The sequence below is a fragment of the Moschus berezovskii genome, chromosome 4 (genome assembly GCF_049115385.1).
Source record: "Moschus berezovskii isolate FMDL1 chromosome 4, NW_MosBer_1.0, whole genome shotgun sequence".
Lineage (NCBI taxonomy): Eukaryota > Metazoa > Chordata > Mammalia > Artiodactyla > Moschidae > Moschus > Moschus berezovskii.
Window position 1 is genome coordinate 110,722,423 of NC_142463.1, and position 26,667 is coordinate 110,749,089.

At 50.1% G+C, this 26,667-nt stretch overlaps 1 pseudogene; it reads right to left on the reverse strand.

Annotated features, from left to right (window-relative positions):
- Positions 1–14,021: 14,021 nt before the first annotated feature.
- Positions 14,022–26,431, reverse strand: LOC148778204 (histone H3.3A-like; annotated as a pseudogene).
- Between the last annotated feature and the right edge of the window lie 236 nt (positions 26,432–26,667).

A 26,667-nucleotide genomic window follows, 5' to 3' on the forward strand; every position in this document is an offset into this window, starting at 1 on the left:
CAGTGTGCCCATCCGTGCTCTCCCGCGCGGTCCTCCCGGCACGTTCCCGCCCACGGAACGCCATGGCCCTGGGTTCGAGGTGCCAGGGCTCAGCGGGCGCCGGGGTGGAGGCGCCCGCCGGGATCTCAACCTCCGCCAAGCCAAGGCGAGCAGGGCAGAGCTCACCTCCCTAGCTCCCTCCCCAGCCTCTGCCGCCGCTCTGGCCCGGGCGCGCTCCGGCTCCGGACTTTTCATTCATCCTTTCGTGCTCCCTCCCCAGACCAGCCTCTGATTGGCTTCGCCGAGTCTGACGTCACCGCCTCGTTCCCCCACCGGCTCCGCCCCTCCCCCTTCCCGGGTTGAGCCGGAGAGCGCAATTGGGGCGCCCTTCCCCCCGGAGAACGGTGAAGGGGGTGGAACTACTATGTCTGTATGCTGATTCTCAGCCTTTTGCTGCCTCACACATTCCCGAGACCTGCCTGCCATCTCCAATCCATTGCCATTTGTGGTTTTGGTCTCCAACCTCACTCTTTGTAGGTTCTACATTTTCCATTTTAACCCAAGGTATATTGCACCAGGTCCAGGATGCAAAGATGGGAAAAGAGATCGGGTGCTACCTCCTCATAAAGAACCAGATTACTGGAGACTCAGCCTCTACCGGCCTTCTCGCATCAGGGTATCCTTTGTGCTTCTAAGATTCTGACCCATCCCAGACTGTAATCAATCTTTTAGGATGGACAGGAACCTCCCTTATTGGTTTTCAACCCAAAACAGCGAGGAAAAGATCCTGAAAGTTTGGGACTCCTACTGGGAGATGCAGGGTGTGAGCGAGCCTCGACCTCCTTTTTCACCCTGCAGAAATGAGAATATCTCAGGAACTTGTTCTCAGCACCAAAGTTCCAGGCAGGGTAGGCTGGTGAATCACAGCTGACATTAATCTGGGCAACACGCAGATTTGACTCAGCCCTGGACGCCCTCCCTAGCGCTTTCTCTTCCTCCCCCCATCCTGTGCCTCCAATCGCGAACCTGGCACCCTCACCCCGGGTTCCATCTCCAGGTGTCTGGAGAGCCGGAGTCATAGGGAGAAAAATCATTCTCCAACATGGTTTTCCGACCTGGATCCCTATTTGGCCGGGAGAATCAGAAAACTGCACACACCGGTCTGCAGGCAGGGTCTGGACTCTCTCAGATCGGTGGAGCTCTCTTTGATCGAGCTGCGGACTCCCATTCGAGCCGCTGTGCCTGACAGGTCGTGAGTTACCCTATCACTCCACCACCCTCCTCTGGGCTCCTTTTCTAAAAACAAACAAACCCTAAGACTTGGATACCTAGAGCCAGTCCCTCTGCCTAATCTGGGCTGGCTCCTTTCTACAGGGACCCTACAACAACCGAACTGCACTCCAGGGGACCCAGGATTCTCCATCAGACTCAGCCAGGTAGTTTTATCCTTGCCGGGGGGCCTGCCTCTGCATAGTCTAGGACAAAGCCCAGCCTGAATGCTATTTGCCTTGGTTAGATGCAAGCCATGCCAGTGGGTTTTATTTGGTGCGCCCCTCAAAGACTGGAAAGTCTGAATAACTGCTGCATGATTGTGGGGGGGGGGGCGGCGGGGCTTTGAAATAGGACAAAGCCCAGGGACTTGTGTTTCCCCACCAGAGTGACAGTAGGGAGCTGAAGTTGTTGGCCTGATTTCCCAGGTTACAGGACACTAACAGGAATGTGCTTGGCACACCTTTCACCCCTCTGTCTGCCTCCATAGAGTCTCAAGGGCCTTACCCAAGGGAAAGCCTTTCTAGAAATGGCCACAGCATCAATTCTTCACCCTCCTAGAACTGAGAGCACACCAGTCAATGGTGGGGTACAGTTGCAGAAAGGAGAACCCTCCCCGCTCTCAGCAATAGGCCTACCCTACTGATGCGCTGCTAAATGCATCCCCTAAATGCATCCTCCATGCCAGGCCCCAGAAAAACAATAGGCCTCTTTGTACCTACAAACCTCCTCAAGTATTTCTCAGAATACCACCTCACACCCCTTTATAGGATACCTAACATCCTCTAGACATTCTAGCAATCCTAAATAGGGACCACACTTCTTCAAACACACCACCAACTTCCCATACAAGTATTTCCCCACTTCTCCTCCCACAAGAGCCCTTAAAAGCGCTTTAAATAAACCCTTTCTGCCCCTCCACCTTCCCCTCACCTGCTGCCTGTAGGCTTGGGCCTGCAAAGAGGAAAGAGGCTGTGTTGCTAGATAGCACTCTCCCCTTTCTTCTCTGTCCCTAATTTCCAATACAGTCCCCTGCTTCTGCGGGGCCCAAGCTTAGCTTCACAATTCCTTACCCAGGGCTGGACCATCCAGACAGCCTGGCAAGAAATAGTTGGGATCAATAGGAGCCACATTTTTGTCAGAGAGGAGGACAGAAAGGGTTTTTTGCCCAACAGAAACCACCCCCCCCTCAACTTATTGCCCAAATGCAACTCAACTGGATTTCCTAAAAAACCAAGTTCAGGAAAGAAATGGGTACGTATCTAATTTTCTCCAAACAGCTAGATAAAGAGCTAACTACCCTTGTATCTTACTGTGGCTTTGGCTCCTCCAAAGTACCTCAGCCTAAACAATGTCCAAATATAAGGGGGGAGGGTGGTGGTAGGCACAAAAGAAAACAGAGATTATTCTACATTGTCCTGGTTCTATCTGCTTGGAATCCCCCTCTCTGTCTAGATTTCTGATGAGGTAATGTTTTGTTTAGTTTTGTCTGGGTGGACTTGACAACCTGATCTCCCACAGTGCCTGCTCAGAAATGATGATGAGTGGGGCATCTGCCTTTATTCTAGTGGAGACAGAGCTACAAGCTGTGAAAGAAGTAGAGAACTCTCCACCATCCTGTTAACTGGGATTGGTCTGTATACCAAGCCATGCTGCTCCAGTTTCAAAAAAAGACACTACTCTGAGGGGAGCAAAAAAGACAGTCCATCAAGGTCAGAGGTGGTTTCATGCATATTCAACTCTATGGTATCTAACACTATGCCTAAAGACAGTGGGTGCCTGATGAACAACTGATGAATTAGAAAAATGTGTGTCCCTGTGGGTGCGGCTGAAAGTCTGAGTTTGCCTTCCTGTGGTCTGAGCCCGTAATGGGTGGAGAAGGAAGGTGTTGACAAAATGTGTATCCTATGGGATCTGTGTATGGGTTTGAGAGGGGAGTAGGGGGAGTTGTATGTTAGTGACTCTTTGGCAGCTCCTTTGACCAGAGGAGACCCTTCTACTATGAAGAATTGGACACAGCAGACCTGGGAGAAGCTAACAGCCGGAGCAGAGGGTGCATTATGCCCCACTTGCCCTTGGCCCACCAGCCTCAGTCCCTGTAGGAAGGCCTCAGCTGGAGCAGAGCTCTGTGCTTGCAGCGCGCAGCACATTCTGCTGCAGTGTTCTTGAGCAATGGTCTACAGACCCCACCCAGGTCCTTCCAGGGAAATTCTGGCTGTCTGAGGAGAGAGCACGCCAAACCCCTGGTGCGGATCTGAGCCTCTCAGTGTCCCAGTTAGCGAAGGAGCATACATGCTTCACCAGTGCCCGTCCCCGCCCCACCTCGAGCCCCGATGCCCACCCATTGTCCGGGTCCCTGAAGAGGCCCATGTATAGGAAAACATGGCCTGAATTATGCCCTCTGCATGCAGCTTTTTGGATGAATCTTTCTAATTTGGGTCCCAAAATATATTTTGGCATCATGCCACTCTCTTGAAAATACTCAGGTAATTAAATAAAAAGCATATTTGTTCTTTGTTTCAATTATCAGGTTAATTTGCCTTGAAGATACAGATGAAAGCTGCATTTGGAAGAGGGTGGGTTCAGATATTTATTTCTGTCTTAGTGGTTCATTATTGTGAACATTATCATACATTATTCTTTTGCTACAGAATATTTGCATTTTCTATGGGATTGCACCAGATAAAAGCAAGAATTGGCAGTAAAAGAAAAAAAAAATGGGGAAGCTGCAAAAAAATAAAAAATACAACCTCTATATAGGCAGACAAGTTTAAAGGGAATGGAGATATAATCTGGACAATTTCTCCCCAGAGATACCACCCTTCTCTTCCCACAAAGTGTGTTTCCTCCTGTTCAGAGGCCAGCCTGAGAATTCCTCAGGTCTGTCTAAGCACTGCCTCCCCGATGGCTCTCAGTCCTCTCCTTCAACTCAACACACCGCTCACTTGCTTGAGAGCCTTATGGAGTCGGGAAGGTGACAGAAATGGTCAGCCATAAGCAAATGGTCTCCTTGAGGGGCAAAGCATGAACGTGTAAGGGTCTGTGTATGCATACATGCATGCGTGTACACGCAAACCTATCAACTAAGACAAATACAGTGACATACCTACAGATATTTGCGGCAGTGCCAGCTCCCAGTTCTCACACACCCTGCACACACCCACGCACAGCTGTTTAAGCCCTCCAGGTCCCCCTTCACCACCACCCACACCCCTCTCCTCTCTCACCTCTACCATCTACCTTCCATCCGTTCCATCCGTAACTCTGCTCCTCTGCAACTAACTGCCTCCCACCCCCACCTGCCCTGGGTCCATGGGCCTCCACCTCTGCCCTCAGGAGCCTCTGAGAGAAGGGCAAAGGGTCCCCAGAATACTCAGGGCCCCTCCTCTCTCTCATGGAACTGGGCTCACAGGGTGGCCTTCATTCTTAAGCCGTGGGGTTCCATTCCCATTATCAATGACTATCCAGGTCTTACTACAATTAGAATAGACCCAAATCAGGGCCTGAAAGCTAGAAGAGAGCAGGCAGGGGGTTGAGAAGTATAAGGAACAGGGGAAAACCCAGGTGACTGCAGAGCCGCTTCTTTCTCCACCCCAGCCCCCAACACCACCATCAGAAACAAACAAATAAGAAAATAAGTACCCCCAAAGCCAAAGGTGGATGCCTGCGATGACACCAGAAGGAAACGGGGCTGCTGCTTCTCCAATGCTCTGCTCCTGTTGAGGAGGAGAATGCAAAGGTTAAGGTCTTTTTTGTGGCTCCAGTCCTCTCCCTAACACCCCTGTCTCCCTGACACTCTTTCACCAACAGGGCTCTGGGCTGCACAGGGAGGCAGCTGGAAGAGAAAAGCCTAGATAGGCAGGGAAGGCAGGACCCCTGCCTGAGCCTCTCTGGCTCCATCTTGCCTGGACACCTCTAAGCCAGGCCCATCCTCACAATGTCCCTCTAACTCCCTCCGAAATCTATGGGCCCAGGGATTTGAACTGAGCCTGTGAAGATGTTGCGGCCCTTCTGATTGAACCTACAGGAGTAATCCCCTGCCCAGTGGCTACCATCTCCTCCCAGATTCCTGCTGCTCCTGGTACAACATGACAAGGCATGCTAAGGATGGAAGGAAGGATCTGGGGTCAGACATATATATATTTTTGTCTCTCTAGGTGTAACTGCATTGGAAACTCTAAAGTTCTATGCACTTAAGACACTGTCAATCACATTATGTCTCCAGCTTTCTTCCCTCTTCTCATCGTCACCTATCATCTATCCACGCATATCACTAAAGATCCAGAAAGACATATCCTGTAGCTACCAATTTTCTCCCTTTCTTCTCCTTCTCTCTCTCACATATACAAAAGGTGTGAACACAAAGCAGTTTTTTTTTTAATTTAATGTTGGGTATGAAACCCCGTCTCAATATTTTATAGTCTTACTTTCTCAGTATTTTGCTTTCAGACTAAATTATGATTTTGAAGAATAACACGTATACCATAGGTAACCCAGGTCCTAAAACACTAAGAGAATTGTATTGTGTATGTGTGTTGTGATAAAGTAGTGAATCCTTCTACCTCAAACTCAATTTTACAACTAATTCTTCTTTTTTTTTAAGTCAGGAAGATAACATACTTAAATGCAGAGGAAATCAGAAAAAAAAGAAGGCTGGGGGGCAGGTTTAGGACTTAAATCCAATTTTGATTTCTAGGAGGGCTGTTTTGAATATACCTCTCCCCTCTTCTAACATCCATGAATACCCACTTAATGCCCAGCTTCAGCTCTGCCAGCCCATCCATTTCATAAAGCAACATCTCAGTCTGAAATTATCTTCAAACCAAAGTGGGGGCCAACCCCAACTTTGTCTTATTGCTAGACAATAAGCACAAGGGCAGGTGAGGAGCCTCTGGCTCCTCCTCCCACCCTATTCAGAAAGAGTCATGGGTCCCTGGAACACTTGTATCTCTTCTTGCTGACCCATGCCCCACACCCCACTCTACCCCCTCACACACACACAATGTGCAGGGGACGTGGTGACAAGGACCACACCCCAGGAGGCACGGAATATGTGTGTGCTTGTTCTGTGGCTGGGAGCCTCAGCCTCTCTCAGACATCTGGCCTCTGGGGAACCAGAAATAACCTGCTGGCCTCCAGCCTCCACTACCCCATCATGGTCCCAGCCTGCCTCCCAGAAAGCGCCGTGTGGGTGGGGACTAGAGATAAGAACAGTGCCTCTTTTCTGTCTCCTCTGACCCTTCTTAAAAATTGAAAAGCCACCATCAGATGGGTCTCCTGAGGGCTAGAGCAGGGTTCTCTCCCATTTTTGAACCTAAGCATCTGCCCCAACACCTCATTTGCTTTTAAGCTCCCCTCAGCCCCTTTCCCACCTCCCAGCTCATGAGAAAAGCAAGGAGATGGGGAAATAAAATTAATCTAAATTCTACAAGTGTTTTCTTTTTTCTCCCCCTAATTCTGGTCTCCTCCCTTTTAGAGATATGGCTCCTTCCCCAACCCCCAGTGACCCCAGTCCCTCAGACTTTGTCCACCCCTAAAACCTGAAGTCTCTGGGGCATACAGGAGTAAGAGCCAGAGCAAGGAAAGAAGGTCAGGAGTCTGAATACAGAACCGTTTTTCCTCTTCCCTCACATCTCCACTACAATCTTCCTTCCTGCCTCTCCTCTTGTGCAAGCATTAAGATGTTGGCCCTGTCTGGTGGAGAGAAGGGAGGGGCGGATTAATAGGATCAGTAGCACCGTGACCCTAAAGCCCCCCTGAATCCCATTGACAAACTTAGTGAGCTGTCTCCGGGGTTGGCCGGGGCTGGCGGGGATGAGGGAGACCCAGAGGCGCTCTGGGGCAGCTGGGCAGGGCCCTGCCTCCGCTCCCCTCACTAGATAGATGGGGAAGCGGGAGATGAAACCCCACTCTGCCAGCTGCTCCTACACACACACACACACACACACACACACACTCGTGCCTCTTCCCTTTTGGTCACCCCCTCAATCTTCCTCAGCCTTTCTGTGATTCCTGCACCCGCCTCCATTAGCCAGTGGGCAAAGTAGGAGGGTAGGACGCCCTAACTGATTTTAGAGGATCCCTTCCCACCCCCAGCCCGGATGTCTGAGGGGCTAGGACCCTTCCAAGTGAATGGCCACTTACCGGCTTCGGGGAGGAGGAGCGCTGGCTCGGTGGCCCCGCCGCTGGCCTGCCTCTCTCTCCCGGCTCCTAGCCTCTTGTGGAGTGGAGGATGCAGCTCCGATGATGACGTAGCATCTGTCTGTCCATTCAGGAATTTCGCTCGCCTCCCTCTTTCTTTCTCGTGCTGCTCTCCCTGGAAAGGCAGCAAACAGGGGGTGCTGGCCCTGTGTGGAGATGCCACCCCCAGGATAACAGCCCGCTCTGATGAGGCCCCTCCTTCTCCCACCTCGTGCCTGTCAGGGAAGGGGCCTTTGTCGCCTCCACTCTTTCCCATCTCCTCCTCCTGTCTTTTCTAACCTGAGGCAGGAAGAAGGGACGAAGGAAAGCTATTGTTCCTCCAGGACCCCTCATTCCCAAAGGAAGCAAGAGAAAGGGTGTGATGGGACACCGTTCCCAGCCTCCTTCCAGTTCTAATTCACCTTCGAACTTGACGCGTGGTTAAGCGATGTGTCCAGGGTGGGGAGTGGAGTTGGTAAAGAGTGCTGGAAAGAGGACACGGTTTGTCATCTGGAGGGTCACAGTGTTCCCAGCTCCCTGTCCCTGTCAGCTCAACGACTCACAAATCCAGACCTTAGCTGTGAAGGAGAAAGTGGCAATCTGAAGACGAAGGCTGAGAGCTTGAGGGGGGGTCAAGGTGGGGCAGGGTGGTGAAAGCCAGCGCTTGGAAGTCTAGACAAGAGAAGAGGAGCGGTGGGACCACAGATTCAAAGTGGGAGATAAATTATCTTGTTCGAAGAAGAGGAGAGCGATTTGGGGGTTGGTTTCCAGGGCAGGGAAGCTGGGGCCCAGAATGGTACAATGGTCGGGTCTCCTTTCTCTCTCTCACCCCCACCTTCAGCCCCTCCCTTTTCCTCCCTCCCACTCTTCCTGGCCTGCATGGGAACTCAGTCTGAGCTCGACGTGACAGACAGCAGGCCTGCATGCTAATGAAGTCTGTCTCAAGTTCATTGTCAAAGCCCCCCCTTCCCCAAGGCCCCCTCCCCGCTTCTCTCATACACAAATCTCCCTCCAACTTTTGTCCCACAGACCTGGAGGCCACTTGAGTCTCGGCCGGCTCCCCTCTCTCACCCTCCCCCACTGCTTGCAGTCTCCCCTCTGCTCACCGCCTCCCTCGGCTGGGGTGGGGGGCTCTCTTCTCCCTGGTGCCTTCCCAGCCACCTTCTGGCCCCACCATCCCTAAGCTCTGAAAGAGGGACTCTGAGGGCAAAGGTCATTGTCTGTGGAAACGGTCCTCCTTTCGCCACCCCAAGGTGGGGAGACTTTGGGGAGGTGGGAGAAGATCACAGACAGCCCCCACTCCAGGCTCCCTGCCCCCAGTTCTCAGGCCTGTCCTGGCCCAGTCCCCCCATTCCAGCCTCAGCTTCCCCCGCCCCTCATCCCTCCCATTATGATTATTTTGCTCTCCCCTTGATTACATCTGCTTCACTAGCTCAGAAATAAAGATCCTTTGAGACTAATTTTGCACCCCCACCCCCAGCTCCCCACCCCTTCCCTCCGCCTCTCCTCTAGACCAGGGCTCCCTTTAGCTCCTTTCTCACCGCCTGGAAGACATTGAGTTCCTTGTCTAGGGAGCCTGGGGTTGCAGGGAGGGGGTGCTAGGGGAATGGGGGGGGGTCTCTCCAACTCTGGGACGTGTCCAGCAATCCAAACCTGTCCTTCCTTTGTTCCTACAAATCTCTTCATACTGTCACCACCCTCTGGAGTCTGCCTTTCTCCCAGTAACCAGGGGATTGGGGAGGAAGGGGAGGAGGACCCTGAACTCACTCCACCCCTCAATTCCAGAGAAAAGAGGGAGGGGGAGAGAGGCAGGGAAAAAAAATTTCATCCCCCCCTCATTAGCCAGAAAGGAAGCGAAAGGGGATAATTATAATTAAAAGCAGACAGCTGTGGATTGCGTCTTTTATGTTCTTCCAAGCTTCCTCCCCACTCCTGCCACTGGCACCCAAAAATCTGCACAACTCCGTGAGCATCTTCCCCCTGGTTTCCTGAGAGTGGGGAGTTCGCTAACAGAGTGAGGCTGGGGGCAGATTTGGGAAAGGGGGCTCTACTTCCTCTCCCATAGACATCACTTTCTCAGATATTGTGAGAGGCCTGGGAATATGGAGATATCCTCTTCCCATCCCCCAACCTGTACCCCAAAGCATGCACCTGTAGGAGGTGGGGCCATTCAGGTAATAATAACTAATTCAATAACTTGGGGAAATCTTTGATTTTCCTAATAAAATAGTTACAACTTATTCATAATGATACTGAGTCTAAGAATTTAAACGTAACCTAGAATATCTTCTCATTCAGGCTTCTCTTTCCTCCTTCCTTGGAGGGGCCTTTAAACATGAGATGGGTAATGAAAAGCTGGAAGAGCTAGGAGGATCTGTCAGGGAGTGTGTTGTGTCTAAGAGAGGCTCATAGATTTAAAGTACACAGAAAGGCACACAGATGCATATGTGTGTATACTGGATAATTTTCAGGGTGGTGTTGCTAGGCCTAGCTCTGCTATCCTATGTATTTATAGAACTTGATCATAGGCCAGAACAGCAGGGTAATTATAGCAATATTAGCATATATGCAAATCAGGTAACCTATATACGCTGAATGGAAGCAGATTATTATTTATTTCTCTCCCCCTCTCTCCTTCTCTGGTATCAGCTCTGGCTTCTCAGAGCTGCACACCAGCAATTATCTGACATTATAAGAGGGGGTTGTAGCCCCAGAGGAGGGGGCTGAGGGGAATAGGACAAGGAAAAAAAAAAAAACCTGCAGGCGGGTTGTATCTCATTTTACTCAATGTTATTCTGTGAAGCCTAGGGAGGGGCTCAGTGAGAATACTTTGAATTAACAAAGGGAGGGGATATGGAGAGACAGAGACCTGAGAACAGAGACAGAGAAAGCCAGAAAAGCTATGAAGCAATGACAGAGATGCAGAGAGGCAGAGCCTCAGTTCAAGAGAGTGAAGAAGCCAGGAACAGAGGGGTGAACTCACACAGAGTCACCAAGAATCCGGGTCTCAGGGAAAACAAGGGTCTGAGAGCCAGAGGGATGAGTTCTCTGGGTTCATCCAGGCTTGGGCTTGGGGCAGCCTGAGGGCTCAGGCCTTCCCCAGGGGTCTGCTGGCTCCAGAGCCCAACCCAAGGACAGCACCAGGTCCTCTGCCCTCTTTCCATCACTTAGTAAATGGTCGAGGGACCTGAGCAGAAGCATCATTTACTCCAACCACCACAGGGTAAGCATAAATGGCGTGAAGAAAGCAATGACAGTCTTAACTTTGTCATTGCTTTTCCTTCATATTGTTCCCATGGCTTGCCCTGCTGAGTTGGGTACCTCTTCCTTTGCCTTCCTGGGTGGGATTCTGCTGGCGCATGGCTGCCATGGACCAGCAGCTGGGATTTCAGAGCCTCACTTATATCCTTCCTTCTCCACCTTCCTTTCTCACACCAGGGCTGAGCCGGGAGCCCTCCATCTCCTGTCTCCTCTCCTCTCCCGGGGTGTGCAGCCATCAGCCCATTCAGTCTCTGGATCCCCCTCCCCCATCCCCACCCCCACCCCCCACTAGATCTCGAGGGGCTGCCTAGGTCTCTAGGGAGTCAGTCACAACACCGCCTCCCTTTTCACATTCTATACCTCTTTTACTAAGACACTATTTATACCAGATCCACACTTGGGAAGTGGGACCTTCACAGTTGTCATTGCTTTTCCTTCATATTGTTCCCATGGCTTAACCTACTGAGCTGGGTACCTCTTCTTCTGCCTTGCTGGATGGGATTCTGCTAGTGCATGGCTGCCAATGGATCAGCTGCTGAAATTTCAGAGCCTCACCTATATCCTTCCCTCCACTCCACTCAGAAGGAGCCTCCAGCCCCCAGGTGCACTCAGGGAGTGTCTTTGTTTGGTCCCAAAGCCCTAGATATTCCTGTATCTCCATCGTGTTTTAAATGCCTTTCTCCAGGTACCAGTTGTAATGTGGCAATCTAGCTGTCCCTGTTTTTTTTTTTTAAAAAAAACAAAACAAAACAAAAAACACCTTTGCCCACGTGAGGAAAACTTCAAAGGAGGCAATGAGGGGGAGGGGGTATGACCAAACCTGTGGCAGAGTCCACTAGTCAAAACACCTGCTCTCCAGTGGTACAAGGAAGAAGAGGAGGGGTCCCTGAGAGAAACAGACAGACACCCAGAGAGACAGCTGCCCAAAGACTGCAAGGAGACAAAATCCCAATGTTGTACTTAGATTTTTACCCCAAAATGAAAATGTGTTGTCACATAGATATACCTAGACCAGCAAGATGGATAGGCTTTATCTCCAGTGGCCTCTGCGTCTACACTGCATTTATTTTTGTATCTGCTCCTGGATCTGGCTGTGTTTCTCTGTGGCCGTATGATTCAGAAGAGTAAAAGAACTAAAGAGGCAGTGAGAGGAAGCGAGACAAATGGAGCAGAGAGAGAAGTGGAGGGAGCGGAGAGAGGCAGAGGCCGCCTCAGAGATGGAAGCCTTCGTGAGTGAGAGAGACAGGTGCTGAGAGGCACCAGAAAGCTAGTCAAGAAGAGGGAAGACCAGACAGTGACGCTCGGCCAGCCCCAGGGGCTGCACTTCCCATTCTCTAACCCCTATTAGAGACTGGGGATGTGGTCCTCAGTTCTGTCTGTTTCTTCCCCAGGCTCAGCCCAAAATTGGTGAGTAGATTTGCAGCTCCTACAGGCACATCCTTCGTCATGCTCCTGGAGTCGTTTGGACAACGGATCAAATCCTTCCCCGGGCTGCCCGCTTAGACACTTAGACACCCATCTCCTGGCAGCCTGGCATTCTACGATGGGGACTTGGATGGGGACTTGCCTGCTACGACCACAATTGCACATTGCCCGGTGTGGCTGTCAGGAGCTGTGTGTGGAGTGGATTTGTGTATGGCACGGAAAGGTTTATGTTTGTATCCAGCACAGTCTATGTGTTCCATCACCTGCCAGCTGTTAGGCTCTACCGTCCAACGGCCAGGCATGTCTGGCCACCACTGCCACAGCCCAGGGCATCCTCCAAACCCAGAACTTCTGAGGTGCAAATCAGACCATTTTCTACCCCCAAAGATCCTCCCTAAAGCTGCCAAAATCTCCCCTTTTGATGGGCTGATAATATGTCAGATACATCTGGTTGTCTCACAAACCAGTCTTTCACCACAGAACTCCCATGGCACAAAACAATCACAGCTGCCCTGGAAAGGGGACAGACCTTGCCACAGAGACTTGGTCTAGCATGCCAGCTTGATAACAATGCCCAGGAGCTGGAGAGAGATTTTCTCCTTGACATCTCCCTAGTTGTCTGTTGGTACCTATATCTGTATACATATGTTACTTTTATAGAATGGTATACATCTCCTCTGCTCATTTTCACAAAAATAATTGTCTCCATGTGGGCACCTGGCCAAACACCCGCACTGTGTGGGATATGTGTGGCACAGAATACATCCTGGCACACATATTGCATGCCTGCTTTATACTCTAACACGGTGCCATTTTCTTGGTGCAGTGCCCGTTTCTGTCTGCTTCACAGAGGGTTCTTTAGGTCTGATGCTCATTTCTGGGGCTCAGGCTCTGGGGTTTGGGCTGGATCCCTCAGCCAAACAAGCAGCCAGTATTCCCCACCTTAGGAACCCCAGTAACCTCAGTCCTGGCACAGTCACTGAACTCTGGGTGGCTGTGTGTATGGCTATGGCTGTGCCCACTGCTGAGACCAGGCAGGCTCCCTCCCCACTGCCTGGTGCTCTCCTCAGGGTCAGCCCTGCGATGGGCTGAGTCAGCACTGAAATCCCCCTGAGCCGCCTTGAGTGCACAAGTAGGTTTGTGTGTCTGTTCGCAGGGTGCTGGCTGGTGTCTGTACACCAGGATCACACATCCGTCCATATGACCGTGCTCTGTGAGTGCTGTGTGTAGTTCGGGGCTGTGTGTGTGTGGCATTTGCGGATCTGGGGGTTTGTTGGCGTGTGCAGCGCACGCCTTTGATTTGGCTGTGGCTCGGCGTGAGTGTGGCTTGCGGACCGTGGTCTGCGAGCCCCTGAATCCCAGTGTGTGTGAACCTGTGGCTTCTGTGTGTGAGTTGCAGGTCCCTGGGCCGGGCAGAAGCCAGGCGGGAGCACGGCGTCCCTGCCTCTCCTCTGCGCTTTCGCGGGCAGCTGCGGTTCCGGCTCCCGCTTCCGACAAAGTCCGGGCTCCGCAGCGGCGCGGGGCGCGCGCTCGCCGGGCGGTGTGGAGGGGGCTCCGGCGGGGAAGGGCGAGACGCGCGGGACCCTCGCTCCTTCCCCGGGGCGGGACCGCGGACGCCTCCCGACGCGAGAGCCGCACGGCCGCGGGCGCCCGGGAGAGGAAACGAGAGCCCGGGAAGAGCCGAGGCCAGAAGAGAGCACGAGAAAACAGAGCATCGGAGACAGAGAGGAGGGGAAAACAAAATCCGCCCGAAAAGAACCAGAACGTTAAAAGAGAGAAAATAACACTGAATGATTTTTTTAAAGGAAACATACCCAAGGCATGTAAAATATTAAACTAAATAATAGAACGGCAGGGAAACAAAAGGGAAAAGAAGAGACTTCAAGGCCACCGAGGGGAACGGGGACCTAGACGGGGCGACGCGGCGTTTGAGAGTTTCGGGGATCCAGACGGCTGCGCCCGCCGGAGCCGAACCCGCGGGGCCTGCGGGCTCTCCCGCCCGCTCCCCGGACCCGGGTCCGGCGAAAAGCCCCGCTCCGGAGTCTGTTAGTCACCACCGCCCGCCGCCAGCAGCGGTGGCACGGAGGGCCGCCTCTGCGCCCCCTCTCCGCTACTGAACCCACCCCCTCGAGAAGTGAAACCAAGAAAGAGCCTCCGATCCCCCATCCCCCAACCGGCAGGGCCAGTTCTCCCTAAGGTTCGTGTTCTCGGCCGCGAGGCCCTTGTAGATGTCCCTCTGGGTTCGCGGCGCCACGCGGAGCCTGGGGAAAACAGGTCTGTTGAGAGCGTGGGGGCTCGAGGATCCTTGCCCGCGCCCACTCCTGCCCGCAACTTCGGGGCCCAGTCCCAGGCGGGAAGTCCTGGACCGTGGTGCAGGGCGAGGGGCTGAGTAACGAACGAATAACCAGAAGCTAGGGTGTAAGGCAATGGCACCCCACTCCAGTAGTCTTGCTTGGAAAATCCCATGGATGGAAGAGCCTGGTGGGCTGCAGTCCATGGGGTCGCTAAGAGTCGGACACGACTGAGCGACTTCATTTTCACTTTTCACTTGCATGCATTGGAGAAGGACATGGCAACCCACTCGTGTTCTTGCCTGGAGAATCCCAGGGACGGGGGAGCCTGGTGGGCTGCCGTCTGTGGGGTCGCACAGAGTCATACACGACTGAAGCGACTTAGCAGCAGCAGCAGCAGCAGGGTGTAAGGGGAGCCTAGAAGACAAGGAGAGGGAAGATGAGAAAAGAGGGGGCCAAAAGTTGGGCGGGTGAAAGAGGAAGCAAGCGGTGCGGGAGAGAAGGAAACGCAGATAAATGAAGGGGAAAAGGAAGGCGGAGAACGGTGGTGGGAGGGCAGCCCAGCCGCCCAAGGAGTTTGGCCGGAGACACTGATAGCCTCTTTTCCCCAGTGGCTCCAGGCTGTTTCCCTTATCTTCCAAAGCTGCCGAATTCTACGCTTAGACACTGGGTTTGTGTCGCTGATGAGGAGGCCATAACATGGTAGCCTGAAAGAGGCTCCAGAGAATTAGGAACGTGTGGACTATGTTCAAGATGTCTGTGGCTCTCAGAAGCAGAGAAAGGTGATAGGCTGTGAGGTTGTGGGGAAACTGTAATATCTCAGCACACAGAGAGAGTGCCTAAGAGATGCAGCTGGCAACTCAAGTCTTCCAGATCAAGGTGTAGAGCCATTTCTGGAATTTCAGCCACCAAGAGGGTGGCCGAGTTCACAACTCACCCAAAAGCGCCAGCTGACTTCAGTGTCATCAGACTCAGGGTCCATTTCACTCTCAGAACACCTGAATACATAGGTACACTAGTCTCTCCCCCAGGCCCCACATCTGTAGACTGGTGGGGAACTTGCTGCTAAGACCAACTCTGTGGCCTTGACCAAGTCATTTCCTCTTTATAAAAGGACAGTCTGGGGCTGGGAGTCACCAGTCCTTCCAATGGAAAGATGATCAGAGCTAGGAAGGAATGTGACCAACCCAGGTTTTGGGGTCAAACAATCCCACCCCAGGACATTTTGGACTTCATCAGTAAACACACTGTGTATTAATTTTCAGTAGTGCGTGGGCCAACTTGAGAGAAAGCCTCCAGCTGTGGGGGTGGGAGGTGGGGAGTAGGCTACTTCAATGGAAGAAACCCAGGAGAACAGAGAGCTAGAGGATCTCTCAGGAGGGTGAATAACTGGGCTGGGTGCTCTGAGCAGAGGATGACATAAAGGCGGCACAGCTTGATGGAGGGTGCAAGGTGTTGGGAAGAGCACGGTCTGCAATGGCAGCCCGGCCACTTAACTGGCTGTGTGACTCTAAGAGCCAATTACTTGAATTCTCTGAGCCTCTGTCCTGAACAGGTCACATGGAGGAGAGGAAACATACTTCCTTGGGTTGTGAACTCAGTGAATTAATGCGCGCAGTGTGTATCTGTTTGGCCCCTCATAGACACTCAAGAAATAGTAACTTTCTTCCAATCCAGGATTGTTCTGTCAGCTTTTCGACTTCTGTATTTTCTGAGGGAAGGGGGGTCTTGGGAAGTGGGGAGTGGTTGTAGCTTGCTGCGTCGTCGTTGTACTCTGCCTTCTTGTTTTGCTCAGTCTACAAATCCTTGTGTCAGCCTCAAATTATCTCAAACACACACAGAACAAAGTGTCGGTTTTTAAAAAATGATAGTAAAATAAAATAAAACATACTTCAATGCATTGAAGTAGCCTGAAATAAAATGCTGTACAAGTGGAGTTCATCTTGGAACCTCCACCAGTTAAGTGCTTCATCCCTTACAATTTAATATACTCAAAAGTGTTGGAATTTCTCTTTGTGACTGAATAATTTGTGCTGCCTTTCTATATGCCCTGCCCCCCCCTTTTCTTACTTACATATTTATTTTCAAAGAATTGTGGAGATTCCATGTATGGAAAAATACATATTTGACTATTTGTATTTTCTTTAATCCCCCAAGTTTAATCTATAAATGTTGTTACAATTTCAGGCAGATATCTGTTCAAGAATGGTTATAACAATAAAGCTTTGGAAATTACTTAAACTTGAAATTAATACTACAGTTGATCTTAGCAGAAAGGCTGAGAAGTGATAAAATGCTGAAATAAATAAACAACATGTTGTACAGTTAAAATGCAAATTTACATATGATTGCAGCCATGAAATTAAAAGACGCTTACTCCTTGGAAAGAAACTTATGACTAACCTAGATAGCATATTAAAAAGCAGAGACATTACTTTGCCAACCAAGGTCCGTCTAGTCAAGGCTATGGTTTTTCCCGTGGTCATGTATGGATGTGAGAGTTGGACTGTGAAGAAAGCTGATCGCCGAAGAATTGATGCTTTTGAACTGTGGTGCTGGAGAAGACTCTTGAGAGGCCCTTGGACTGCAAGGAGATCCAACCAGTCCATTCTAAAGGAGATCAGTCCTGGGTGTTCATTGGAAGGACTGATGCTAAAGCTGAAACTCCAATACTTTGGCCACCTCATGCCACGAGTTGACTCACTGGAAAAGACTCTGATGCTGGGAGGGATTGGGGGCGGGAGGGGAAGGGGAAGGGGACGACAGAGAATGAGATGGCTGGATGGCATCACCGACTCGATGGACATGAGTTCGAGTGAACTCCGGGAGTTGGTGATGGACAGGGAGGCCTGGCGTGCTGCGATTCATGGGGTCACAGAGTCGGACAGGACTGAGCGACTGACCTGACTGACTGATCAACATGAGCAGATGTCACAGCACGAGGAAATCAAGTCTCCGTCTTAGCTCAGTCTTGTAACTGAATGGGTGACCTTAGACTAGTCACTGACCCCCTCGCTTTCCAATTTTTCTATTTCAAGTTCCCTCACTTAGTTGTTATGAAATCCAACTGACATTCTGCACATCAAAGCTTCTTTATAAACTGCAGAGTGTTACATGAATGCCAGATATCACACACACTGCAAATAACGTATATGACCCGACCTACTGCACCACACCTGGTGCTGAATGGGTCTCCCATATGCCTCCAACTCAGCAACCCAGACTCTCCAGATGGAGGGGATCCTAAGCCTGGAGGCACTTGGGCTCCAGGGGGATTGAGGTGAGTTAAAAGGATGGTTCATTGGGCAGAGTGGTTCATTATCACCTTACCGCCCCATTCACATCTCCCGTCTCCCCAACCCCTGCCCCTAGGTGCAGTTTGCCCATTCCCCTTCCTCTTGGCTCTTCCTTTGCCTGGCTCTCAAGTCTATAGAGAGTGGAGGGAATCCTCCCAGGCTGTTAGCGCTGGAGTGGGAAGTGGACTGAGATTACACTGGGAGGGACAGCATTTGGATTCTAAGAATTTTCTCCCAAGGCTGGACACCTGATATCGGTCTCCCCCCAAAGAAGAGTTCTTGGGAATGAAAAGGGCTGGAGGCAGAGGACGTTAGTGAAGACACCCCAGCACGCCCAGGAGAGGGAGGAGGGGAAAGAAGGGGAAAAAAGGCTCTGAGCGGGCACTGGGAGTATCCGTGTTTCTGCGCTATCTCAGGAGGAGAGGGGCTCCATCGCTCGGCTAACGAACTTCTTCCCAAATTCTCTGTGCGAGATTTGGCTGCTCCCAGAGGGGGGTCCTTTCTAACAAGGTGCCCCCGGGCCCTGCCCCTCCCTCCCCAGGAGCTGAAGCCGCCAAAGGTTCCTGGAATATAATGGATCATTTTCCAATTTACCAGGGTCTTAGAGATTACGCCGCTAATCCCATCAAAGACCATCTGCTTACATTGTCCCTCCTGAGCTAAAATAAATAGACCCTTTACTCTCTCCACTTCAGCTCCTCTGGGGCATTGTAGCGGGAGAAAGTTCGACAAGGCCCATCCCATTTCCCCCTCCCTCCCGCTGTGGGCCGGACAGAAAGGGAGAAAACAAACTTAGCTTGTCTGAGGTGTGAAAGGTCACTTATGCTCCTGACCTGCATTCTTCTCCGGAGCCTGCGACGATGGGAATCGGGGAGAGGGGCGGGCCCGGGGCTCTGGGGGTCTCTGGGGATCAGCCCCCTGCAGAGGTGTGGGCCGGCCTGTTCGGTGCCCCATTGGCCTGCTGTCTCAGCTCTGAGGCTGCCTTCCCCCAGCCCATTTTTGGTCTCTCTTTCTCTCTAGTCTCTTCAAGTTTCTCCCACCTGTGACTGTTGGGAAATAATGACTGAATCGAACTTGCATCCCGCCCTTGGCAGAACTATGGCTGAGGAAGCGGACATGAACATCCACATAGACACTAATTTGATTCCACCTAAAAGTCATTTCTTCTATAGGCTTTTCACATTTATTCTCTTATTTGTTATTCCTCTGTGGCCAAAAGGCTTCATAAATGGCAGAGGGAGAGGCTTTGGAGGAGCCGCATGGGAAGTTTATAGCTGAACCAGGAGGAAAATGTATGTGCAAATCAGCTCTAGGAATTAGATCAGGCAAGTTACATATTAAAAGGTGATAACTGCCATAGAAAATAAATGAAATATAAAACGGTGAGGGAGTGAGGGGGTGGGGCTTCACTGAGAAGGTGGCATTTGAACAAAGATTTACAGGTGGTAAGAGAACTATTCAAGAAGAAAGCAGGAGAGTCCTACATACAGAGAATCCCTGGTCTCTTCCCACAGTTTCCTGTGTCTTGGCCACTTCTAACCCATTCTGTCCCTCCGTCATTATTTTTAGCTGTTTTCTAACCCACTCAAGAACCTAAAGGGCCTCCCAGCAGCCTGTCTTGTCATTCACAGGACAATCTGCAGAGGCAGGTCTCCCAGCTCTGCCAAATAACTCACCACTTGTCTGAAGCAACTGCCCAAAGGTACTTGTTCTCCAGAAAGGGCACACGTTTTACTCTAGAAAGGCAGCACAGTGACAGGAACAGCACAGGCATTGCAGTCAGGACGGTCTCAGCCTGAATCATCCCAGCGCTGCTGCTTCCTCGCCAGGGGATCTTGGGTCTGGCTCCTCAACTCTGACTCTCCATTTTCCTCATCTGTAAAACAGAGATAGTGCGTACCTCACAGGACTGCTGTGAAAAATCAGTGAGCTAATACACAGCTCCTGGTGGGCGCTCTGTACAAAACACTGAGCAGGATAGGGCATGGACTGTGCCCCCACCCCACAGAGAAGTTAGAAAGTGCTGGCTCAAGATTGCTAACAGCAGTGCGTAAATCCTTTGCATAGTTAGGGACACAATGCTAATTTCTCAGTTATAAGACTTATTCATTCGGCAAATGTGGCTGGATATTTCTATATACAAAGTGCTAAGAGATACAAAAGGGAAAGAGGCACACACCTTGGTTAAAGAGTGAGAAGGACACATATAATTGGCATACATAGCAGGACATGATATGTACTCAGGAAGCGAAATAGAAATTTGAAGGGGAGAGTGAGAGGGGAAATTCAGTCGGGGTAATGTGGAATCAGGAAGGTTTCCTTAAGGGGATGGCGTGAGCTGGGCAGGCCTTTAAGGATTAATAGGGCCTGAACAAGCGGAATGTAGGGACAAGGAGAGAATGGGGACCCTGCTTGATGATAAGGCGCATCAGTGGACGGTATGCACCGGCAAGGTTTGAACATTTAGGCAATCATGGTCTTTGTCTTTGTGAGGGGAAGAATCACATCCAGATCAAGAAAGGTGAAGAATGCTACTGTTCTTTGAACTGGCTTCATCTGAAGCGAGATACTCACGTATAAGATAGCACTGAAAAGAGGATAAGCCAAAAACAGTGCAGGGGCTTTGTAATATGTCAGGGGTGTGACTATGGGCCGGTTCCTCCACCTGGCTCGTCTTCAGCTTCCTTCTTGCTAAGTCAGGTGAGAATGACCTTCACCGCACAGAAGGTGAGGGTTAAATGAGACTGTATGAAAATGCCTACTGACGTGCCTGACGCATGGGAAATGTAAGGCTTGCTATGTCTTCATTTAATGGGCCGTCGTGTAGAAGAGGGGCAGGCTGACAGTGGAGGAGAAGACATGGTGAATGCGAACAGGAAAACAGATTAAGATTGGGACGAAGAAGAAGGGCCAGAAAAGACCAAACACAGAGAATTTTTGGTCAAGAATGGCCACCCAGCAAAGACAGAGAAGCAAGAATTTCTGATCTGGGTAAGAGATTGAACTAGCTGTTTCAAACATTGCTCCCAATGCCAGGATTCTGACAAAAAGCAGTCACTGTGTCAGCTTAACTTGAAAACTACAAGCTTCCTTGAAAGTTCCATGAAGGCAGGAATCATGGCCATTTGACTCATTTCTCTATCAGGTGCCCAGAAGAGTGTATAGTAGGCGTCTGCTAAATGTTTGTTCAGTGAGTGAATAAAGGAGCACTGTTTCAGGCGCTCTGTACGCGTTATTATAACGACAGTGAGCGGTACAGCGAACGGGAAGAGTCGAGGAGCCTCAGTCCACAGACAGAGAAAGCAGGGTAAGATGCGGGTCTTTGTTCTACTGAAGGAAATCTGGAGGGGCATCCCTGGGCTGTACATCCATGGATGGCTACTAAAATAGGAGGTTGAACTGAGCAATAGGAGGAACAGAAATGATTAGAAAGGGGAATTTTGTCTTAGAGTTACAAAACCAAGAAGAGTGAAGTGAGGAGAAGGCATCACCTTTGCAAAGGGATGATGTTCATGATACAGAAGACTCGCATTATGGTGGCCAAGGTTCCTGCTTTGTACCACAGTAGCTTTTGAGATGGGGATTTAACCAATGGCCCCCTCACTTTTAGCAGAGCCTTCTTTCCTGCAGCAAAGAACTGATTCTTAATGGGAGGATAAAACGAAAAGTCAACTAACATTCCTGATTTCTGCTTTGCTTAGGAATGCTATGGGTTCTGCAACTCACTCCAGTATTCTTGCCCGGAGAATCCCCATGGATAGACGAGCCTGGTAGACTACAGTCCATGGGATTGCAAAGAATCAGACACAATGGAGCGACTAAGCACAGCACAGCACAGAGAAATGCTCTGGGCTCTCTATCTTTGGAGAAATTGAAGGAGAGGTGTCTGAGGTGTCATTAGGCAGGAACGGATGAGGCACTAACTTCCTGTGTTAAAAAAAAAAAAAAGATTCCTGACACATTCCTTGCCCAGTCTAGAACGGGAGTCCTGTCTGAATGCCTTCTTATCCTAATCCAGATTTTTCAAGCAGTGTTCTGAATTTTCTCTTTTTTTATGCCCTTTTGAAAGCTGGAAAACTCCACCCTAGGGCTATTGGAAACACCCCTAGGAAATATGTATTTTATTCCCCTCAAATTGTTTTCTTCCATGCCTGCTTTAGTGTCTTTACCATTAGAAAGTGTCACTTGAAATATCTTGGTAGGGAAAGGGAAGAGGGGCTTAAAGTCAGGGGAATACAAACGAGGTGCCCCTTCTCATCACTCAGTTTCTTGCCTTGTGCTGCCACCTAGTGTCCTAAGAGTTTAAATACCTTACCCCAGGGAGGGACCGTATTCCCTCGTTCACTCATTCGGATTCTTTTATACATTTTTAACAATTAACTGCCCCGCATGGCTTGTGGAATTTCAGTTCCCCAAACAAAGATCGAAACTGGGCCCCCGGCAGTAGAAACATGGAGCCCTAACCACTGGCCCACCAGGGAATTCCTGATTTAGCCATTCTTTTATTCACAGATTCCCTGACTCTTGCGACCCCATGGACTACAGCCCGCCAGGCTCCTCTCTTCATGGGATTCTCCAGGCAACAATGCTGATGTGCATTGCCATTTCCTTCTCCAGGGGATCTTCCCAACCCAGGAATCGAACCCACGTCTCCTGCATTGCAGGCAGATTCTTTACCGACTGAGCCATGAGGGAAGCCCCAGGTTCCCTTAACCTTTTAGCAAAAGTGTGCTAAGCCTTCTCCCTGGCCGACTTGGAGCTAGTCACCCTATCCCTTCACTAGTTTCTATGTACCCTTGCTTTCATGCTGCTCCAGACAGTACCCTCTCTGCTCTTTTTTCCGGGTTGAAAAGAGCCTCCAGCCTTTCTCTCCAGACAACTTCAATTCCAATCCCTCTTGCTATGGTTGAAACTCATTCTTTTTTTGTTGGCAGAGGCAGATTAGCAGTGCTCTGGATTCCCTTTCTGATCTTGAGTTTCCAACCAGAATTGATGGGAGTGAAGCGCACAGACCACGAAGACAGCGGAAGGGAGCGATGATACAGTATGAGAACAGACAAAGATGTAAACCTTGTGGCACGTTACAGTTAATAAAGAGTGGTAACATATGTCGGGATATTTAATTTTTATAACAACCTAGTGGTGGCTCAGAGGATAAAGCGTCTGCCTGCAATGCAGGAGACCCGGGTTCGATCCCTGGGTTGGGAAGATTCCCTGGAGAAGGAAATGGCAACCCACTCCAGTATTCTTGCCTGGAGAATCCCATGGACAGAGGAGCCTGGCGGGCTACAGTCCACGGGGTCGCAAACAGTCGGACACGACTGAGCGGGATTACATGTAGTGAGGCTCACAGGGCAGATGTTAGTATCCCCATGTCACAGGTGAGGAAACTGATGCTAAAGAAAGTCAAGCGGTTAGCTAACCAGTGGCAAAGTTCGGTAAGTCACAGGGCTCCTGGCTTTCATCCAAGGTTCATTCCTTTAGAACAGGCTGTCTGAAAGAAGAGAATAGAAACGTAACACTAGAGAGCCCCATGTATGCCTGGAGGAGGTGTGGAGAGAGAGATGGCAGTGGTGGCATTGCAAAATAGCACACTACCCAAAGACAAGCTCGAGAGGGGAGTGTGTGTGGCCAGGAGACTCAAGCCAACTCTTTCCTGAGAGTTGGAGCTCCTTCTTTGGCACAAATACTCCTCCTGTTGGCCATGCTTGGCTATGGCACTGTCCTCCTCCACAAAGAAGAGTAAGGAGAGCAGGGCTGGAGGGGCTGACCTGGGCTGGGGAGAGAAGCTAGCAAGTAGTGTCATTTAACCTATACTAATACGGATTTCCAGAAAGATAGGCACATTCATACTAAAGTATAAATAGAATAAGCCTATCTTAAGTGTATCTTATATATTCTTACTATCACTGTCACAGTGACTGCAGCCATGAAATTAAAAGACGCTTGCTCCTTGGAAGAATAGCTATGTCAAACCTAGACAGCATATTTAAAAGCAGAGACATCCCTTTGCTGACAAAGGTCTGTATGGTCAAAGCTGTGATTCTTTTAGCAGTCATGTACGGATGTGAGAGTTGGACCATAAAAAAGACTGAACACCGAAGAACTGATGCTTTCAAACTGTGGTGCTAGAGAAGACTCTTGAGAATCTCTTGGACAGCAAGGAGATCTAACCAGTCAATCCTAAAGGAAATAAACCCTGAATATTCATTGGAAGGACTGATGCTGAAGCTGCAATACTTTGGTCACCTGATGCAAACAGCCAACTCATTGGAAAAGACCCAGATGCTGAGAAAGATTGAGGGCAGGAGGAGAAGGGGATGAGATGGTTGGATGGCATCACCAACTCAACAGACATGAGTTTGAGTGAACTCTGGGAGATAGTGAAGGACAGAGAAGCTTGGTGTGTTGCAGTCCATGGGGTCACAAAGAGTCAGACACGACTGAGTGACTGAACAGCAACAATTGTAAGTACAATGCCTAATATTTATTAAGCTCTTAATCTTCACTAGGCACTGCTCTAAGTGCTTTGCTGCTGCTGCTGCTGCTGAGTCACTTCAGTCGTGTCCGACTCTGTGTGACCCCATAGACGGAAGCCCACCAGGCTCCCCCGTCCCTGGGATTCTCCAGGCAAGAACACTGGAGTGGGTGGCCATTTCCTTCTCCAATGTGTGAAAGTGAAAAGTGAAAGTGAAGTCGCTCAGTTGTGTCTGACCCTTAGCGACCCCACAGACTGCAGCCTACCAGGCTGCTCCATCCATGGGATTTTCCAGGCGAGAGTACTGGAGTGGCTTGCCATTGCCTTCTCCGCTAAGTGCTTTAGTTGCATTATATTGACTTCTCACAACTCTATGAGGTAATTACTCACAGAGACTCCAAGAGGTTAAGCAACGTGTGCTGAGTCATACTAATATGTGGTGGGACCAGGGCTGACTCTAAAGCCTGGAACATCGCTTCCCTTTACCCAACACTAGGAATAGAAACTGTGCAAAAGTAGGCAAGTTTATTTATATCAGAATCCAACTGGAGAGAATAACCTTCTTAGGGGTTGCTGCTGCTGCTGCTAAGTCGCTTCAGTTGTGTCCGACTCTGTGAGACCCCATAGACGTTAGCCCAACAGGCTCCCCCGTCCCTGGGATTTTCCAGGCAAGAACACAGGAGTGGGTTGCCATTTCCTTCTCCAATGCATGAAAATGAAACGTGAAAGTGAAGTCGCTCAGTCGTGTCCGACTCTTAGCGACCCCATGGACTGCAGCCCACCAGGCTCCTCCATCCATGGGATTTTCCAGGCAAGAGTACTGGAGTGGGGTGCCATTGCCTTCTCCCCTTTCTCATCTATTCCAGTTCCAGGAATGACTCCCTCTCGCAAGGCCACTCAGTCCAGAAACTCAGCCTAGCAGCTCACCTGACAGATCCTGGACTGTGGAAGTTGAAGGATTATCAAGAATGAATCATGGACTTCTCTGGTGGTCCAGTGGCTAAGACTCCATGCTCCCAATGCAGGAGGCCTGGGGTTCAATCCCTGGTCAGTTCAGTTCAGTTCAGTCATTCAGTTGTGTCCAGCTCTGTGACCCCATGGACTGCAGCACGCCAGGCTTCCCTGTCCTTCACCATCTCCCGGAGCTTGCTCAAACTCATGTCCATCGAGTGCGTGATGCCATCCAACCACCTCATTCTCTGTTGTCCCCTTCTCCTCCTGCCTTCAATCTTTCCCAACATCAGGGTCTTTTCCAATGAGTCAGTTCTTCACATCAGGTGGCCAAAGTATTGGAGTTTCAGCTTCAGCATCTGTCCTTCCAATGAATATTCAGGACTGATTTCCTTTAGGATGGACTGGTTGGATCTCCTTACAGTCCAAGGGACTCTCAAGAGTCTTCTCCAACACCTCAGTTTAAAAGCATCAATTCTTTGGCACTCAGCTTTCTTTTTTCTTTTCGCAGTCAATAAGAAATTTACTTGTTTTAAAAAAATCAAAATGCTGGCACTGTCCAGAAAAATTTAACAGGTTTATTTATAATTGTTATAAAGTTAAACTGCTGAAACCTGTTCACTGAAACATTTTGACTTTCATTAATGCTTTATGTCCCCGCATTTATATGAAAAATTCACACACGAAAATGGAAAAACTGCCAATACTCGATTTCTGTCCCCTATTTTTCCACTTGCAATCATGTACTTAGGTACCTTTTGACCCCATGGAAAAAAGTATCTAACGTTTAGAACTACCAATAACAGGGAGAAGAGAATTTTTTTTTTTTAAGAATGAAATGTTTCCCATCATAGTGGATTCTTAAGCACGTGTCTCCACGTATGTGGCGTGCTAGCTGGATGTCTTCTGGCATAATTGTTACACGTTTGGCATGGATAGCACACAGGTGGTTGTCTTCAAAAAGGCCAACCAGATAGGCCTCACTTGCCTCCTGCAAAGCACCAATAGCTGCACTCTGGAAGCGCAGATTTGTTTTGAAGTCCTGAGCAGTTTCCCGCACCAGACGCTGGAAGGGAAGTTTGCGAATTACGATAACGTCTAATTTCACGGAGTGCCACAGTACCAGGCCTGTAACGATGAGGTTTCTTCACCCCTCCAGTAGAGGGCGCACTCTTGTGAGCGGCTTTTGTAGCGAGTTGCTTCCTCGGTGCTTTACCACCGGTCGATTTGCGGGCAGTCTGCTTTGTAGGAGCCATGGTATAGAGACCTCCTAACTTACCCTCCTTCTCCTTCGGCTGGAGCTCGGCGAGCTAGAGGCAGCGCTGGCGTTGGAGAGCGACGGTGGCGCGGCGGCGACTGCAAACACAATTTCGCACTCAGCTTTCTTTACAGTCCAACTCTCACATCCATACATGACTATTGGAAAAACCATAGCTTTGACTACACGGACTTTTGTTGTCAAAGTAATGTCTCTGCTTTTTAATATGCTATCTAGGTTGGTCATAGCTTTTCTTCCAAAGAGCAAGCATCTTTTAAT